This window comes from Cinclus cinclus, chromosome 12 (genome assembly GCF_963662255.1).
Source record: "Cinclus cinclus chromosome 12, bCinCin1.1, whole genome shotgun sequence".
Classification (NCBI taxonomy): Eukaryota; Metazoa; Chordata; class Aves; order Passeriformes; family Cinclidae; genus Cinclus; species Cinclus cinclus.
Genome location: NC_085057.1, coordinates 12,941,724 through 12,963,267, shown reverse-complemented (window position 1 = coordinate 12,963,267; position 21,544 = coordinate 12,941,724).

Sequence of the window (21,544 nt, the reverse complement as noted above, 5' to 3'; positions counted from 1 at the left end):
ATTTGTGCTGACTGCACTTTGCAAATAGAAACATGAAAGAAAATGTAAGTGAACACCGTCCCTACATCTGCACTGTAACACACATTTCTGAGAGTTCTTCCTCTGCTATGCCCCAATATTATGATTAAACCCACTTATGCTACTTAAGACATCTTTGCACTGTTACTACATTCAGAAGCAATGAAGAGTGTTATTTACACACTGATTGGAGGTGGATGTACATGGTGTCTAGAAATATAAACTGTCATGAGGGACATCTTAGGGATAAAAAATGACATTTAAGTCAACACAGCTAAGACTCTATCCAGACTTAACTACAACCCATTCAGAAAGAGGTATTTGCAAGGTAGGTATAGATTGATTTTTACCTTGAAAATATTATAGAATCCCTAAACAGCTTGAATAGCAAAGAAAGAATTGGAAAACGCATGGTAAGTCTGAAGACACAGAAGATGCTCTGTGATGGAATTTGCTGTGGCTGGGCACACACTGCAATCACAGCCAGGTACAAGAGCTACCCCTGAATCCTCCCCTGCTCCTGCTGGCCACTGTCCCCTGCTGAACAGAACCTGCCTCCTCCTCTCCTGGCAATGGTGTGCTGGGGATGAAGGTCACTACATTCTGCTGACCTTCTAGATTGTGATTTTTTTTTTTTCTCCCCTAAAAGAATCTGTCTCTGTTGCATTCCTTACAGACACTCCCTGTTAAAAACAGTTATTCATACACACAATATACATGACTTCAATATAAGCCCTGGGGAAAGATTCATTAGTGAGCAAACAATGACTAAATGAAACCACTTTAAAAGAAAACCACAACGACCATTTGGTCATTCTCTTGTAAGAACACATGAAATTATCTCATGCAAAATTCATGCCTACAGACTTGCCAAATACCATGAGTTGAGTGTTGGTTTCACACATCTAAGCAAAGCAATTTAACTGCAATTTTCAAGACTATTTTTAAATCTCTAACATCAGACTAAATTCTGTCATATTAAGATAAAAGAATCAGTAAATAAAGAAATCTGTGTAAGCTGCATTTTTTTCCTAAAATATATTTTGTTATTTGGAAGACCAATAAAATTCAGAGCTGCAATGAAGCACTTCTCAGTTTTCATCACCGTAGATATCTATTTCTCTTTCATGTTAAGGGATTGTCATGGCAAGGTAGGGAGCTTGCTGTGACTTCTATTGTTTGTATTGAGTTCTGCAGGACCAAGGCTTTGAACTGTAGGTCACCTTTTGGAATGTAAATTACAGCAGACCAATGGCTGTCATCTATTTATATATTTTTTGCTTAAGTTTCAAATCCTCCTTTCTACATTTGGAATGGCCCATTATGTAGAAGTAATTCTGTTTCCCTCTACTTTGACTTCACTCATTGTGTTGCTCAGTTGTCCCTGAAAACTCTGTACATATTTATGATTGTAATAAACAGAAAACTTTCTCTGTGTTTAAAATAATAGATATTTAAATCCAGTGCTAGTTCATGTGTAAGCATCTTTAATACATTTAAACTTTAAAATATTTAATGCATTTCTACATAAAGACATCTGTTGCCAGGGATTAATCTATCACTGACAGAAAAGTTTTATTAATGCCAACTGAAAAGCAATTGACTTAACAACCTGGAACAGGATACAAAACTCTCTTACAGAACTCCCCTTTTTGCTCCTTGCTGGGGTTGGCTCAGTCACAGGGAAAGGAGGAATCTTATCTTCTCTTTGATAAAAGGCTATTGCAGATACCCTTCTGATATCCAGGAAATATCATGTCTAATGAATAGGCACTTTGTTACTGAAGTTCAACTTCTGGCTAGAAATAATTTTTCAAGTGCTATATATAAGAAATGACAAGTGAAATCTATCTAAAGAAGGACTAGTCTGAACGATTTACAGCTGGCAATGATGGGAAAAATCCATTTTTGTTATGCTGAATCAGTAAGGAATGATGAATTTGGGTGAAATTCACAGGGTGAATTTGTATTTGACCTTTAAAGAATGGGCTATGTAGGTAAAATCTAAAGACCTCATGTTAGGGAACTGTTTAGAGGAAACAAAACCCCCCTGATCACTTGAACACATCAGAAGTCCAAACTCCTTGGACAATTTTTTGTTTGTTTTAGCAGCATCTTCCTAAACCAGCACCAACATGCAGCAACTCTGGATATTTCACAGGATGCCAGTGGACATAGTTTTGTAATTGCCTTCACTTTATCTGCTCTTCTGCTAAAAGTGGACATCCTGCCTTCCTATGCCCCCTCTCCCTGAGCCTCCCAAGCACAGACTGCAGTTCTCATCACTGACCTTTTTTGGCTTCAATATACTTTTGGCAGCCGGTAAGCTGGATAAACTCACTGATTCAACAGAGCAATATTTTTTGGTAAGGGTTGGTATTCAGCCAGATCTGCAGGCTGAGCATGAGTACTAAGAATGGCAAAAAGGACCCAGGAGTCAAGGAAAGGGCAGGAGCATCCTTCACAGAAGCACCAGTACAGTCAGACCAGCTCTCACATTTTGTACTTCCCATATACACTGCTCTGTCTCTCCTTTTGCATGTATAATTGCTGCCTTCTGAGAGGTATTTTTTGCTTATTCATATCACATGGCTATGAAATATCAAAGTAAGATTAATTAGAATGTCTTACTCTCCTATAAAATGTTAAAGAAGCTTGCAAGTTCCTTTGACTTCTTTGTTATGAAGGTAGGAAAAATGGACAAGGCTGTTGAAAATGGAATGTAAAGCTCTTCTTTAGGTAACAGATTCCAGTTAATAATTACTGCAAAATTCCTATAGCCTAATAAGAGCCTTATAGTAACACTGATTAGTTACTATCATCTATGAACCAGATCTTAACAGACACTAAGCAGTACTATATGGTTGACCAGTACAGTATTATGAGAAATCTAAAGGGAAAAATCAAGGAGCTAAGACAAAATTCAGGGTTTGCAAATAGAGAAAAGAGGTTCATTCATAGGGTTCTTCTGACTTCTCTAATAAATTCACATCCCAAAGTGTATTAGCACTCGTGGCGTCACCAGGAAGTTATGTGAAAATTCCCTTCAGAGCTGCTCAATCTCACATAGAAAAAGGGCATTTAATGCTATGTAGATATGCTAGATATACAGGTAAGAGTGATTCTTAAATTCCCTGCTCCTGACTGACTGCTGATGAACTAAAATTTCTTTGATACAAGCCCCAAGTTCTCCTGCTGAGAAGACTCATTTAAATTTAACTTGCGAAGCCAGAAAAGATCTTTCAGTTACATCTGGTACTTTATAATAACCTCTGAATCTTTGCTTCACCTTAGCTGGCCTGAAAGGCAGACAGGCAAATGCATAAATATTCTCATTTCTGTACTACCTGTCTGTATGTGTCTATAAATTTCACTGACCATATACTCTTGAGTTCTTGGTAAAATACCTCTGACCAAGCAAGCCTAATCTAACTTTGAAGACAGCACTGCTTCAAGCAGGAATGTCACCTTAGGTAAAAATCTATTTATGCTAACATATAGCAGAAAATTTATACAAAATATTAATTGCTGGCTTTTACATAAGATTTTGATTTATCCGTGAAATCTCTCTGAATAGGAATGAGTGCCACAGCACCCCAAACCATTAAACACGTTTGGCTCAGGAAAGATTTATTCCCCTTTGCCCATCAATGAACATGCCTTTAAAAGTGATCTGAGTGCCACTTGGTTGTGAAGCACCCATACACGAGGGTGGTTTATACACAACTGCCTATTCTCTGAGAAGATAAATCAGCAGCAATTTTTTTGATATTATTCTCTATGTACACCTGCACTGTTCAAGAACATTACCTGAGGAACTCCCTGGAACTGCTTTCTGCATGTGTGTATGTCAGCTTTTCCCCTTGAGCAGAGCTGCTCTTTTCCTGCAGCACCCCCTGAACCATGCCTGTTAAAAATTGTCACTCCCATGTAACATAATCCCAGCTAAAATTCACGTGCAAGATGTAATCAAAGCAAGCCACTTGGAATCATCTCTGAAATGAGTAAAAGCCTGCATTCTTCCAAGGGAAGGAATCAATACGATAACAGTGTCTCAGATGGATGTCTAATCTGTCCACATGAGAACCTGCCAGGAGAACAGTCACTCACAGTGTAAGATTAAACCACCTTTATAATCTGTCATTAGAAGGAAGAGGGATTCATTCATTTTCCAAAGCTTCCCTTGGACTCTCGGTTAAACCTTTCACATTTCCATGCCTGTATAGAAACTGGGAGACAAAATGCATTGCAAAAAGTAAATAGAAAAATCCAATTTCTTTCACAAATTCCTGTTTTGTTTTGTCTCTAAAAATCTACTTCCATTCATATCCTTCCTCCAGAACAAGTACATAAGGTTTAACCACTAAAACAAGATATCAAGAGTTCCACTGCCTTTAAATTGTGACATTTTGTTTTTAAGTTAACAAATACATAGCTGAAAACACAACAGTCACCTTTGTGCATTAACACTGAACATATGTCCAAGTAATTATTGACAGTAATACAGAAAATATTACATTTCCAAGGCAAACTTCGAATCAGGAATCCAGTTATCAGCTTTATTTTAATGCAGGCTAGTTAAAGTTCCACATGAAACAGCATAAACCAACCAAATAGCCAAACATATATTTAATCACTAAAAAACACCAAGTATTTCCAAGAAAATACATCTGCAGCTCAATGTAACCAAAAGCATTATTTCATAATGTCTTCTGCAATTAATTTGTTTCAAATATTACTTTAGAAAATCCTTTGCACTGACACTTTTTTCATTACTGTTCTTTAAAGGCAAGGAATTTTTGCCTCAAAAACTACCTCCTGGGTAGTTTTCTGTGTTGTCTCCCCACAGGAACAGGAGAGGTTACCAGTTTAAGAATAAAAGAATGAAAAGTCAGTGGCTAAAAAAAGGCTTTCTAGAGGAACTAAATATAAGCTAATTCTGACAGCTTTGCTAATCACTTGATTAATCATCTTCAGAAATAATATTAGGGTATATGACAGTAGTTTATCTTTGTAACATCTGTCATCCAGACGGGTATCCACCCACCCTTTAAACCAAGTATATATGAAACAAGAGACTTCAAGACACACCTCGTTTTGGGTAAAATCAACAAAAGTTAAATAAAACTATCAGTGTGATTGAACAGTTGAGGAAAATAAATAAAACGTACTGACTCCAACAAAAAATAGAATGCAGACTTTGAAGTGAAGCAGAATATCAAGAAAATGACTGCCTTAGTTAGATTTGAATCTACAGAGCAATACTTTCATGAAAAATGTGGTGATCTGAAGACGACCTGAAAATGGTGACACACACCCAGTATGACAGCAAACAGCCTAATATATTCTTTTGTCAGAAGCAATGTTATCATCATGATTTCACCATGAGTAAAGCAACCTACTGGCATAAAAAGGAGCTGGCTTGAATTCTCCATGTCAGACCAGAAGAGCAGTAACCAGGCTATGCCTCTCTCATCTCATGCAGCCTTTACAGCACTGGGCAACTCTGGTGCTGATTGACCATCACTTAACTACACAAGCAGTACTTTTTGACTCACTAGGAAGCATCAAACTTTTCTCTTTATCTGTGACTCTTGTAGTCAGCACAGTACAGATGTAGTGTCCCCTAGAATGAGATTTGGAAATTTCTTATCAGGGCATGGGCTGCTGTAGGTAGATAAGCATGGAGCTCTAATCCCTCAGAAACAATCTTCCCCCCAAAAATATCTATGCCTTCTTCTAGCACAAAATACCAACCCCAGCTTCCACTCTGAGCCAAAGGCTCATATGTTATACATTACCTTATGTAATATAAGGTAATACCTTGCATTTTCTGAAGGTATTAACCTACACCTGAACATCTGAGCACCAGAAGCAGCACAGCTTTCCAACCTGATGAATATCTCGGGACAACTTGTGTCTCTACTGTCAAAATACTGTCTCCATAAGGCATGACATCCTTGAAATTCTGCATTCATTACAGAATTACAGTTTGCAAGCATTAACCTTGAGAATTAAATAAATTCCTGTTCCTATAAGGCAGAAATCAGGAACTTGCTAGAAGAACAAATTGTTGTTATTCACTCCACCTAGGGGGAATTTTTTTGTGGTCATTATTTTAAGCAGTACAATAAAGCACATAGTAAGAATCTTTCTTTGCTCCAAGAAACACTGAAATAGCACGCTCTGTTTCATTAAGATTGATCCTATGGGAATAGTGCAGTTCCCCATGGCAGAGGCTACCTGGGAAAGTGGGGTCCAGGTAATACTTAAAGATGTCTCACTAATTCCAACAGAATAGGCACCAGTTCACAGTCTGCAGTCTGTGCAGCTGTATCAATTCCCAAATAAAATCCAGCAGGATGCTTTTTCTACACTCTAAAATCAACAGCGTGTCACTTTCCTCTAAGGATCCCTGTTATAGCTTATCCATGATACATAAGGTTTCTTGTATTCTCACGCACATCTGCTTCTAAGTTTTTTATCAGTCACTCCTCCATACTGTGCACTTTGTTAAATCATCAAAAATCCCTGATTTGTGTTTCAAAGGAAGCACCATACTGCTTAAAATTTATGCTAAAAGATGATCATAGATGATCCTCCTAGAATGAACATATGCCCTTTTGATTCCATGGACTTTTATTTCCATAGTTTAAGACACAAATATTTTTGACCAAGGAAAAAGCAAAGAGAGGGAAAGAAAATGAATGTGGTATCAATGCTACTGAGAATAATTTTTTTTTTAAAGCACCACTATTATTTACAGCTTGGAAAATAAAAACCAGAGACCAACTGAGGTGTCAGTTTTTTAATTCACAGTATGACAAAATGATTACCAGGTGTCAATCCAGGTATGCAATTGATGGGCTGGCTTGAGAAATCAGGTGGGAATTTTTGCAAACTGTTTTCAGAAATTGAGATGGATTACTTTATCCCCGTGAAGTGAAGTCCCACCAGAAAATGCTACCCAGACATAAATGCAACAAGGACCTGAAAACAGAGCCTTTCAAGACTAGGGTCACACCTAGGAGCAAAGCAGAGGCATGGACCTAAACCGGGTGGCAAAGTTATATACACAAAATTTCAAAATGAAATTTCAACCTTAAATTCTAGAACTGGCCCAGCTTTGGAAATAGCAAACAAAACAGATCTTTCTTAAAACAAGGTGTGAATGCTATCAGTAATAACGTGAATTGCTTTTTACACTAAAATATGAAAAATAGAAAAAAGGTTTTTTTTACTCACTTTGTCCTAGGGTGACTTTATGATGCTTGTAACCCCCAACTGTCTGTTGTGTTTGTGCTGCATGTTGAGTTCTGCACCTTTGGGACTGGTTCCAAGAGGGGAAAAAGAAGTGCACAGTTTGTTTTCAGAAAGTGCCCTTGCTGCCCCACATCCTCCTCTCAGACTGTGTTGTCTGCAGCATGGACAAACAGCAGGAAAGGGCTCTCCTCAGCTTTTTAGTTAGTTGGGGTGGTTTTTATTGTTTTGTTTTGTTTTAGCTAGCTGAGGCAGAGAAGTTCCCCAGACCGTGTTTGTTCTTTTTCTTGGAACTGATCACCAGATGAGTTTGTTGGAGTGCAAACCCAGAAGGGCACCAGGAGCTCACACCTGTGGCCCACTGGAGGGACTGAGACTGAGCTGAGCTACAGCCCACAGCAAGGACTCTGCCACTCTGCCATCTCCTCAGGACAGCAAGAGCTTTCACCATTTCATATCATCAATTCTTTATGCTTGTGAATACTTTGCCCGTTAAATGAAAAGGTTTTATTCCACTTCTCTCCAAGGAAACCTTTTCCCAAACCAGTTGGAGGAGGGGCGCTTGAATCTGCTTACTAGAGGGACCCCTTCCAAAGTTTCCTCCCAAATTTGCCCTCAGCCAAGACACACTTGGATACAAATACAGTGTAATTTAAAAACTTGAGACCTTGTTTCCATACAATGGATTTAGGTACTCAGCCTAGCAATCGCCTTTCAACATTTTTTATTATTGCTATTATTTAATATTGAAATTTGAAAGAGAATTATTTGTTATTGAAGAAGATTCAAACTAATTCAAATTTTATTTTTATTTAAGAAAACAAAAACCGACACTTGCTCCATCTTAGGCCCCCACCTGATAAGTAAATAAATAAATAAATAGTATTTTTATGTTTATGGCAAGTAGCCAATGCTTAAATTTGCCTCCTTGAGAGGCTGATAGAGCTGTTTAGTCACTACCACTTTGTTTGAAAAACTGAATGAAAAGCAGGGAGGCTAAAAATGTCTTGGTTTACATTCACTAATACATAAGAGAAAAGAAAGAGTGATAATGGATACAGTGAGGGTAGCTATGCCTAAATACTTTAGAGTCAGTCTCCTTAAAAACAATGTAGGAGGGAAAAAAAGATTCTAAAAAAATCTCCTTGTTCTAATTGCTTTTCATGAGACTAATTGGTTGGAAGTGACACTGGAGCTTCTCAAAAATGAACTACATTCTTATTAAAATTTTAAAAGGTTTAAAATAAAGCATAATTTCTTTATTTCATCCAAATTTATTGTAAATTCCTTGCTTTCCTCTTAAAAGACTCAGAATTGTCCCACTGTGGGGGCTCTAGTTCACTCCATCTTTTCATCCCCCTTAAAGCCTCTGCATAACAAAAGTTGTTTAATGATAGCAGACTCTGGGAGCCCCAGAAAGAAGCAGAAGGAAGAGCCTAGAGTAGAATGCTTGCTTCAGATTTGTTGTTTACCCTGTGTAGCTACTCACACTCTTGAGCATGCTGCAAATTTAAAATACCAAAAAGTTATACATTTATTATTTTAATTGCAATACAAAGATTAGAAAAATATCATCATGGAGAGAAACTAAACCCTACAGAAAACAAGTTTGTTGGGTTTTTTTAACTTTGACTGCAACTGAATATAAAGTTTTGTTATTTTGAAAATGTTTTGACATATGCTGAATTAAAGTTGAAAAACAATTTCTAATGTAGTAAAATCTGGTCTAGAGATGAACTGAAAAATTTACTGGTTCAACGTCGTGGCAAGAAAGCTTGGCAATGATACTTATTTTTTGAAGTCATTATAAAGCTGGGAGATTAGTTTCTCACCTGATGTATCATGTGGAAATATACCTTACCAGACCCATTACTTCTTAATGCAATTTAAATTATATCCAGTGGATTTAAGCAGACACTAGAAGCAGTACTCCATTTTTAAAAGACTGTCATTCATCATTGTACTTAACCAAAAATCAAATGAGATCAGAAAAAACCAGATCTGACCTTTCTTCAGTCCTACTTATATCCTAAAAAATCTTCAGTATCTGCCAGAGCACTTGGGCATATCACCAGAGCATTATCACCAAGAGATTATTTGTCCACTCTACCTCAAAGCATTTAACATTAAGAGACAAAGTTTCCTGTAAATTTTCATGTTCCTTATCTTCATTAGTGTTTTACATCAGTAAGGCTTACTTCCCATTGTGGAAAATACTGAAGCAAACTTGCTATAAGTAATTGTTAATTACAAGTATTACAAAGTACAAAGTGGTCTGTGCAAGAAGGGCTCCTTGGCAGCAACTTTGAAAACTGAACCAAGGTATTTGAGAATTAATCTGCTGCTGAATGTGGCCCTACAAGTGCAGATTTGGAAATGAAAGTAAAAGAAGCTACTGCTGGCAACCACAAGTCACTTCAAATACCAAAAATATAAAGAAAAAAAGACGGATAAATCCTCAAAAAGACAAATCATAATCATAAAGAGTGACGAGAAAAAATCCTACAGACCTACTAGCAAGGGTCAGATGAGGTCCTCTTACTCTATGCCTTTTATTTTCCAATGACATGGGTGCATTTTGTCTCAAGAAGGAGAGCTATGTGAAGAAAAATTTCTTGAGATTTACATGACTTTTAAGATTTTAATTTAAATTAAGTAAAAAGCTCGGTTTCAGCATTCCTTATTAGTAGCCATGTTACAAAGACCAGCAAATTGGGAGCTAAAGCTGCTTTAGCAGTGATGCTTATCTGACTTCAACACATCTTTCTTCATGTTTCAATCAAAGAACAGCTGCTGCCATCCTCCTGAGAAAACAGTGATAGCAGAACAGGGAGCCAGCCTTCAAACCTGCTAACACAGGAGCCTTTGTGGAAGCTTTTCCTCTGTTGTGGAAATAACTCATCTACCCTAAAACTCCACATACAGCAAAGCTTGGCATTGAGGCAAAAGGATGGAGGTATCTGGAACTTTTTTTTCAAAGGCTTGTGCTCCCTTTTCCAGAAGAACTGCTCAGATCCAAGACCTTGTTCTCCAGCTGCTGCACCGTGATCTCCAGATAACCACAAGGACAGTCTGTCAGCAGCCAGCCTGTCAGAATGATCACAAGCTACTAAATCCATCAGTGCCCCATCAAAAACCTTTAAGACAAAGCATGGTTTGTCCTAACATTGACAATAATATTAGCAAAAAAAAAATTAAATTAAATGAATTATTAAACTGCTATTCAGTGTTTCTTTATTTTGACTGACAAGAGTTTTGTGAGTTTTGGGTTTTTAATAGGTGTAGAAATTAATTCTACTGTTCAGTGAATTATTTGGGGAAACATGTCCCCTTAGGAAAAAGATTTAAACCCTAGTAGTTTCAGTAAAAATATTGTTCTAGATCAAATGGAGTAGTGAAAATGACTGTCCTACCATTACCTTTAATGGCAGGACAGTGCATTGAGATGTCACGTCCCAGAGAAAGGAGGGAATTCCTTGGACTAGCTACCTTTAACAGGAATCATCTGTAGTTTTTTATTTGGTGCAGATGAGAAGAAAGTGAAAGTTTCATAAACATAACACTTCAATTGATCGAAATTTACTCAGTTTTTTATATGAATGAGATCTGTGTACTTTTCAAAACATAGCCATACATTTTCTTTAATACATGCAGAATATTAAAGTCCTCAAAAGTTTTATAACATTAGCAACTAAGGAATGAACTAATTTTAGGAGGCCGAGGACCATTCTTTTTTCAAAGGAAGATAGGGAAAATGAAAAGTGAAAATCCTTCTAGGATTTCACATCGTTGCTATAACTTCCAGGAAATAACTGCTGATACATAAAATCTCTAAAGATTTAAACAAACCACACGGACCAACATATCGACCTCCAACCTAAAATAACTTTTACTGTATCCTGACCTTCCTCATACAGTTGTTTCTTTGCCTCGATAAATAAAACAGAATACTGAGCACGCTGCATACTGTACCCTTGTTAACACAAGAAATTCCCATGAAGAAATGTGTGCAAGGAACACCTCAGACCTGGACGTGCTCACTTTGCCAGTTGCTAACCACTTTGGTAAGTAAAACTTCCTGCCAATATGAACATTTCGATCCTTTGGGAGGGAAAACTGGTGTGCTCTGCCTCATCACCCTGGGGCTCACAGCACACAGGCAGCCAAGGCACACTGAGCAGCACCTATTCCAGCACACACATGTTCTGCTGGGCCCTGGGGACAGCAGCTGGGGCATTGCTCCTCAGTGTCTCCTTTATAAGTCCTTCCTTCTTCCCCTGCCTCACAGAGGATGCTACTGGTCAAGCTGGTCTCACAAAATAATAAACACTGTTTGACTACGCCTGCAAGAAACATGCAACCCATACAGCTCAAAATGCAAATTCAACGGGATGGGCAAATGCCAGATGGATTTGCATTCATGTGGGTTCAGCTCAGGTATGAGTGATTGGAATGATTTGACTCTGAAAGCTTCCAGTCACTCTGTGTAAATAAGGATGAATAAAAAAAACTGGCACCACTGCTCAGTCCCGGAAAGAAGAGTCGAGTCAAGCCAGCTAGCCAAAGGAATTTAGATCTGGACTTCCTTGAATATGTCAGGATAATAAAATAGATCATTAAAAATGTATCTTAATCACTAAAAAAAGAGCCATGACATGCATTCTTTCAGCCTCAAATCTTGATATATTTATTTTTAAATGCGTGTCAAATTTTCAAGCTTTCAGAAAATAAAATAATTAGGAAAATGCTGATCTAATTAGTACAATATATCTACAGCTTAGAGTGTGCTTGCAAACATAAAATAAACCAACAAAACATAGCATATATGTCCAGGCAACTAAGGAGATTTCTTTGAAGTTGCTGTAAATAGGAAGAAAATGCAAATATGCCCTTATAGAACCGTGAAAGTCATGCCAGAGGGCATCTTGTAATTTTTGAAATATTGTTTTAAATAAGCAGATTGACCAGTTGATTAATTCCCAGTGATGACACTGCAGATATCTTTGGGTTTTTTTAGCTCAATGGCCATACTGTAATTTATTGAGTGCTAGATAACCTACCAGATTCCTACCTAGAAACTCAATAAACAGCACCGTCCTAACCACAAAACCAAAATAGCTGAGTTTATACTTTTAAGACTTCTGCACAACAAGCTGCCTTTTTACGAAGTGGCAAACCCTTGGGAAAACACTACAGACCCAATCTGGAATCTGGTAGAGCTGATTTCTGCCGGAACATAAAGACAGCTTAAATTTGGTGAATCAAACCCTCTCACAGATTTTTAGCATTGGGAATTCTTTGATGGTGTATGGGCACTTTGGTCATGTTCTTTACCATCATACAGCTTTTGCACCACAGTAATGCAAATAGTGCACAATTCTAAGAAAATCAGAAGAAAAGGGAAATTTAGCAGATGCCAAATGGCAAAAAAAGCAACTATCAAAAGAGTATATAGGTTCTTACATAAGCATGAGAGCCTTTCATCTGCTGTCAATGACAGTTTGCAAAAACAATACTATAATAGATGTAAATGTACATGTCATAGTAATTTAAGGAAACCAGTATTTTTAAATACAGATATAAAATTATGTGCATCAAACATACTGATGCTTAACTTACATTTGATTCATTTTCTCAATCTGCATGTGTGTACTGGCCATTGCTCAGTAAAGGGGAGAAAAAAGGATTTGGACATGTAGGCCTTGGTGCACTACATCATACTGCAACCCAGTTTGAGGTTGCGATTTTTTTATGACATGTTAATTTTGTTTTAAAATGGAATTCTTTCTGCTAAACCTGTAAAGCTTTTGATTATTGACTCCAAGCACAGAGATTTCACATTGTAAAGTTATTTAAACTATGTGCACACCCAACAGATTAGTAAGTGCCAAATTCTTCCATTGTTTCCAAATTTTTGTCCTGCTTCGAATATCATACAAGCTGTCCTACACAATACAACGTTGTCTTTGCCAGAAATTGCTAAAGTGAGAACAAGTGTTCAAGACTCATTTCAGCAGTTGCCTTGGAAATTGGCAATAAGGACCCAAAATTCCTTCTCTACCACACACCCAAAGCTTTGAGTCATTCCTGCTTTCATATGAGTAAATTTATACTGTGCACCCTGTATTCACAGATTCTTTCTACATTCTCTTCTTCATGTTCCACAGGAAAACAGACAAACAGAAATTAAGATGCATCCGCTTGTCTGGAGGGAGAACAGTAAGATGGATTCCTATGACTAAACCAGATTTGGAGCAGACTTGAAAGTCTGCCAAGGAGCAGCCCTTGACTGTCTTTGTAGAGTGAAGAGTCCAGCAGACAAGGCCCTGGCTCTTAGAAATGAAAAGCAGGGTGTCAGTGATGCTCCATCCACACTGAGGGAAAAAGTAATTTACTTTATCTTCTGTACCACTTCCTACACCATTTCTGATTAGTCCTTAGCTCCTGAAAATTATTTAGAATGTGTTAAATTCTGTGAAGACCTTTCAAACTCTTCGTTCTACCAAGTGAAAAACAGAACACATTTGAGGGGTTTAATTCAAAAACTCATCAACTAATAAACGTCATAAAAATATTAAAATATATTTTATGTTCTATATCTAACTGCATTGTATATGTGTGTTTCTGAATCCATTATATATGTCAGAATTCTCCATCCACTAATGGACAATTCTTAAAAAAAAAATAAAAATCAAAACCTAAATGCAGCCTGGCTATCTTATTGAATTTAGATATCTGACATAAAAATCAGGTATGATGTTTTTTTCAGTATAGGTTCAGTTGGATGCGGAGAACAAAAGAACAATTTTTTAATCTTTCCTAAACGGAGTAGAGCTTTTGCAAGAACTGACAAAAACCCACAATGAAAGAAGAAAAGTTCTCACTGCTCATGTGATATTGGTAGCTCACAAAAGCAAATAAAAGCATCTGAAACAAATAATATCAGTTACAATACTATTGGTTTAATAGTTTGTTGTGGGTTTTTTTACTTAAAATGTGACGTGTTCTTCAGCTACTTTTTCTATGCTCTGTTCTGTATATAATTGAAGACCATGTAACTCACTGTGTCAATTATGACTATTTCCTACTTCCTGCATGGTTTTTGTCATGCTTTATTGTAGTAATGTAATCAATATAAATTGTCTAACTCAATTGGAAGAGCCTTTCAGAAGATTTGTCTTTGGGCTGGCAGGATGCTGTGTATGCTACATCTCCATCCATCCTAAATCCCAGGCAGGCTATTTTGTATTAAAACTTCTGTGTAGTGACTCACTTAGAGTAGCAGACAGTTTACATGTGTTAGTTACTACCTTTAACAATTAATAAAACAACTGTTTTCTATTCTTAAAGTCAGCTTTCTAAAGGGGCTTTCACATTCATAGGCTGAAGTAATCACCAAAACAAAAGCTGCTTTAGTACAACACAGACAAAAACAAAGGCAGAAGGAAAACCACCTCCTCCTTTGTGTTCTAGACCTCACCTCCCTCTCCTTTCCTGCTTTGAGGTTTCAGCTGTGTGCTGTTCATTCTACATACCTGCAAAAGTAAATTACATATTGTGGTAATTTGACCACTTGGGGAATCTAACCAAATTAATTAAACCAAACTATTAGAAGAGTTAAATTATGAAACAAGGAAACAGAAGCAAAAGGTAGATGATCTACTTTACATATATTTCCTCAGGTTAATAACTGGATACCTAAGGTTGCAGTAGCCATGATTTTAACTGGGAGAAAACAAGTTGGATCTGGGGTAGGAATGCAGATTATGAACTACAGCAAAGCCACAGTAAATAAGTTGTACTTTCAAGTAAGATTATCCAAAGACCAGAGGGGAAAAAAAACATGAGAAAAGGAAAATAGGAGAAAATGGAAATAAAGGGAATTCAAAAGAACGATGGAGAAAACCCACCAAAGATTACCTTGAAGAGTTGAAAGAAATTATGACTATTTTTCTCTCAGTCCTTTGTTGTTCTTCCCATATCCTAATTCTACCCCTAAAGCTCTTAGCACACAGTTTACCTACCCCTCTCATTGGACATAACCCAAATAACCTGTTTTGCCATTCACCTTTTCACTCCATCTCAGAAGTTCAATCCTGCCAATACAAACTACACCCTGCCCTAGTGCTAAAACTAAGCCAGTTCTCCAGCTCCTTCCTGCTTCCCCCTGCTGAAAACACACTCAGGACTGCAGGTCTATCATTAATCACATACAACAATCACAGGTTTGGAGAGGGCTCCTTTCCTCAAGCTGCAGTCCCAGAAAGCCAATTCCCAGCTTCACAACCAATCTCTTCCTTCTCACTCCCATCGCACCAAGCCAAATGTCTCCTCCTCACTACTGGCAGTGGGAATGAAAAAGCAGCAGAAGAAAGCCAGCATATTATTTAGCCAAAATTGCTAAATCTTGATCCAAGTACAACTGTACAGTTTTTTGGATGAAGTTTCAGTTCCTTTTTAAGAGTGGCAAAACCAAAAAGAAATTCTTATTCTATAAGGCAGGAAGAATATTATCTGTCACCTCATCATGCTTCATTTCAGTTCCTGGGAATAGCAGTGTCTTCCTGCAGTTCCTGCAATTTTAATTTAAGGACCACTACCTTATACAAGCAGTACTGTTGTCATAGGCATTGAAACATTTAGTAATTCTGCAGAATCCACACAATTCTTCAGGACATTAATTACCACTAGGTTTTAAAAGATCATCTACTACCAGAAACTACATCTTACTATGTTACTCATATGGTGGCCCTAGGGACTAAACTAGGAAAATAAACCAAAAGGTCAAACACTGAAACCAAGCAAAAAAACCCAAACCGTAAAGGGGGACAATTTTTTTTTAAATTAAAATGCAGATTTAATATCATATTGTACTATAAATTTAAACGCATCCCTTATTTCAAAAGCACCAGTTGTAACAAGACACTCGGATACTTCCTGTTGGTGGTTTAAAACCTTTCGTTCTCTCCCCCACCCCCCATTTTCATTCAGTATTTTCAAAGCAGCATCTGGGTGAAATATGCTCTAAACATAGTGATTTATTTATTGGCTGCAACAATACTTGGCAATAGGAATATGCATGCAACAACCTCAGACAACACTTGCAAAGGCACTGAGAAAAAGCAAGCTCTCCTAAAAGACAACTAGTTTGCTGAGCAGCCGGGCAGGCAGCAACAAGCATTTTGAATGACATGTCTAAGTTTCAACAGCAGCTTGCAGGAAACATTTACATTTGAAAAATCCCTACTTTGACCTCTTTTTCCCCAGTTTGCTCGCTGGCAGATAGGAGTACATGACAAATGAACCTAATTGAAGTGGGCTGGATGCCAGACTGCCTGTTAAAAAAGAGCACCTGATCGTGCTTTAGGTGAGAGGTCAGTGACACTGAACAGCAGCAGGTGTAATAACAACCGCAGGCTTTCTGTAAAGGAAATGCAAGCAAGAACTCAGCCCCGGGTTATTCGGGTTATTCGGGCCAGAGCCGACCTGCTCAGGGCTGTGGGATTGGCAGGGCTGCGTTCGCAGCCTGGTGATGCTTTGTCACAATCGTGTCGTGACACGGCTTTGAGCAGTGCGGCACAAAACACGGAGTCTTGAGCTAAAATCGTGAAGCAACATAAAACTGGGCACCGAAGAAGAAAGCAGTTTTTCTACTATTAAAAACAAAAGGCCCCCAAAGACATAGAATGAGTCTTGCTGATGCTCAGCACCTGTTTTTACCTTGCCATCACTTAAAACCTACACTGCTGGAACTACCTGACCATCAGTCTTGGAAATATTTGACAAGAGAGTAACTTGTTCTTGCACACTCTGCATACTTTACCCACCGCTTCTGGGAAGAATGTAGAAAAACAGTATGTAAATAACATTTTAAACCAATGTTATTCCATCTTACTAAATTACATTATTTTGTCAAACACCTCTCCTGCAGATTTGGAGGTTTTCTATTCCAGCTATTGTTTTTTGTCTAAGGAAAAGTGATTGCTGATAAACAATATTTTTCTTATACCAAAGGCTTGCTAAAATTGCATTGTAATACCAATAGCAAGGCAAAAATTTGGACCAACGACAATGCAGTCTTGCAACAAAGCTACTAATCAGTGCAGTTTTCATAGATTTGGGAGCTTTATTTTACAGAATATCACATCCACACTTGGTTTTTTGAATATTTGCATCTTTTTTAATTTTAGATTTATACATTCCAAGTTACTTCAGAATCTGGCAATGGACCTCTGCCCATTCCAAAAATTCCACCGTGGTATTAAAAGAATATGAGTTCTTGGGCAACAGGATAAATACTTTAATTAATGTTTGCACGATCTTAGAAAAAAACCCATCTGTTTCATATGTATACCTACATTTCATTTCACATGATAAAATACTGAAAAAAAATTGGCTTCATAATTAGCTGAGAGGTCTCTGAATGATGACACGTGGTAGATCCTGCTTGGTGAGACAGTTGTTTTTATTTTCTTTCACATAAAAAATATCTATACTACAATTAATTCTTAATGAATTTTTTCTTAAGATGATGTTCCATCAGACAATTCAAGTGAGGCCACTTATTAAAAAGCCTCATTGTTGAAATTTTTCTGTCATAACCGGAGTAGAATACAGCAAAGGTGTGTTATATTTAGATTTTGGTCACTGTATTCTGATTTATAATTCAAAGAGAGTCAAAATCATGGAAATGAGAACAGCATAGCTGACATTCTCTCCAAATTTCTGGTGTAAAGTCTTGTCCTCAAAAAGCCAGCGGGACAACGCCAGAGTTTACTGACATCAATGTGTTGCTGTGTTGTAAGTCTTTCATGACAGAGGAAGCTTCATGTGCTACATTCTTCCTCTTCAACAAACATGTATTTGGCACTTAATAAATAAAATATGATGAAACAATGAGAAGGAGAAAAAAAAAGCTATTTCTAAACCCAGTATTATAGTTACAGGAAAAAAAAAATAAATTGAAACACCCACTGTCATTACTTCTGGAGCTTAAACAGTCTGTGGCTTTCAGATCTTCCAGCTGGTCGAGTCTGTTTCTGAGCAGCTTTTATGTATAAAACCATGTACCACCACACCCTGCAGGGCTGTTGCACCATACTGCAAATTCATGGTGCAGTTTTCACTATTAATGGATTTTTCCAAGTATAGAAAGCACACACAAATGAAAAATACGTAACCACTTACATGTGGAAAGAGCTTTTTTTTCTGAAAATAAAAATGCAATTTTCATAAGGTGCTTAGCAATTCTTCCTTCAGAGAATTTCCTATTCTAAGACAATTTAGTTGCACTTACATGCATCAGATCAAATAAAACCATAAAATCGAATGCACAAAGACAGCATTTGAAATACTTCTAACATCAGTTATTAAGTGAAGTTTGCTTTGTGGGTGCTAAGCAGATACTCAGCTTTGTCCCTCCACCCATTTAGGGGAGAATGTACTTATGTGTTAATCACCTGCTGGGTGGTGGTGAGGAATCTATCCTTTGATCAAAGGGAGACATACTGGTTTTACTTTACATCCTGTCTCTCTCACTCTCTACTGGCCCATAGCTGGAGGGATTCATTTCAGGATTTTTCTTTATTCCAAGTATTCTGTTACTGGCTGCATACCACCACTCAAAGCATCAGGGCTAAAACCAAACACTCTTTGTGGTACAACCATATGACAGACTTCAAAAATGGAAACAATATTGAAGTTAAACCTGTAAGATCAAGTTTGCTGAAACCCTGCAATGCATGAAGCTTTTGAACACTTCAGCATCAGATCAAAGATTGACAGACAGACTCAAGGAGAGAATCAGTACATTTAAACCTATCAATCCTCAAGGAAAAACAGAGCACATTGGTAAAAATACAGTTGACAGTACTCATTTTGTCTTGGTGCTAACAGCAGTCAAGTATAGCCAGAGACCTCACAGGTTTTTCACTATACTGTACCTTTCTTCTGTAACTAAGGTAGGGTTTTCTTGCTCAGTTGTTTAAAGTAAATTTTTGGAGCTACACTGTTTTTAAGAGGGAAAGATAGGGTATTTTTCTTCTGAAGAATCACTTCCAGATAAAACTTTCCAAACTTCCTTCAAGCAATAAGTTTATCTGCGGATGATCCACATACAAGTTCAGTAGTTTTCATATTAAGACCTCTCTTTCCCACAAAATCAAAAGAAAAGGTATCCTAAGACACTGCAATTTTTGAACAAGTTGTCTTCATATCTTCTAATTAAAAATTAGAAAACTTACTAAGTAAAAGAGGTGGAGGGAAAAAAAGGCACTTAGCACTCTGAGCTCTTTTCTCAGTTGCAGGCTCTTTTTGGTTGACAGGGTCAATTCTAAGACCTATTACTACTAGCAGATATTTTTGAGGATTATTTGTTTTCCTAAAAATAAAGATTCATTCTAGTTCTATATATGTTTCCACCTGTTAACTGCACAATGGAAATAGATTATAAGCCTCAATGTAAAGAGATTTGCAACACTGCTTATAAAACAGCTCATTTCAAATATAAAACAGTTAACAATACAACAGATTCTTATTAAAGTTTCTGCCACTGACTTTAGAAATTAAGTAAATTTACAAACGGAGAATAAGATCTATTAGAAGATGAATTGTGAAATGGATGGATTAAAAACTGAATGTGGTTTGGTAAAGAAATCTGGTGAAGAAAAGCAGCTAGAAGATTTCAAGCAGCTTTACAAGTTGTTTTTTAATGTCCTATCACTCTTAAATATTTTACAAATGAGTGCTTTGGGATCTATATAAATTTTTCAACAGTTTTGTCAATCTCAGACATAGTATGAGTGTGGATTAGTTGAATAAGGTGGATAAGGAGTTATGTTGTTGTTTAATCTAACCACAGAGTTATATCACAGCTGCAACATAAAGTAAGGCACACAAGAGTATTTAGAAACTTGGTAAGAACCACTTCTTTTAGCAGCAGAACACTGAAGGCAAAAAACCCTTATCATTTCTTTTTCCCCCTGCAACTAATGTACACAAGGATATAATACTCAATTGCTTAAAAAAAAACAAACAAAAAAAAACCAAACAAATGTAAGGGCAATCTTAGAGCACTTTCAATGCAAAAGGCTTGAACACAATTCAATCAGAATGTTGGAATCTGTTATTACTTACGCAGGTATAAATTCCTATTGGTCTGTAGAACCAAAGTCAGACCTAAAGCCTCTAATTGACATAATCAAAATCATCCTAGCTAACAGAATCCCTAAATCATTAAAAACTTACCTCAGTGTTTACATTTGACTCTCACCATATTCTTAGAGCTAAAATGAAACCTCATGAAAAGCTCACAAGCAGGCCAGGTCAGCAGATGTAAGACACATCACAAAGAATGTGACTGTGCTGCTTTGATGGCACCAGCAAACTCAGATTTAGGCCTCAGCCACACTGGGAACAGTAGCCATTTGTAAGCTTCCAGCTTTGTTTGAGATTCATCACCCAATTTCAAAGTCCTAGAATCACGTGTGACAAAATTAAACATATTATTAATATAACTGGCTCAGGAAAAGCATGTTGCAAGATCTATCAAAAAATCCCAACCAAAAAAATAATTAGAAGAATTTGTTTTCCTAAAACGTGACACAGATTTACTCTCCAAAAATATAGCTCCATGGAAAATATCATTTATTACTGATCTCCATGCTTGCATCTGGTAGAAATATGTCTATCTGCAAAATGAACAAAGAGATTCTGATTCTGATTAGTTAAACAAGAAAACTGCACTGGATAAATTTAAATTATTTTAATAACCTGATTACCTAAATTGGTGCTATAGCCTTTGAAGATAAAGTGAATTCAGGAAGGGTCATTCTGTTTTAAACTTATGGATATAATTCTCTTCCAGACTAAGGTTTTCCACTTGAAGATGTCAGTGCCACTGGCTGCTCTCCCCCAGCCATCAGCTGGATGTTCTCACTGCTCCTCCTGCTCCCTGTCCACAGCAGGCAAGGACAAGCAGGCTGTCCTGATGAATGGGCACTCACCACTGCTTATGCTAGTGATCTCCTCATCACCTGGCTCAGCTGCCTTGAAGTGGATAAGGGATTGATTTCTTCTGCTGATGGATCTGGGGGGTTACAATCTCAGCAGAAAAATAGCAGCGATGGTGGGTGGCAATAATGTCCTCAGCTGGCACAGCTGCACCTCTTGGGCTGGGGACAGACTTCCTCATCCATTCAGGTGTGCTGTGGAAGGAATCCAGTTTCTCATCCCTCTCCCTTACAAGACTGTGACCTTTTCAAACCCC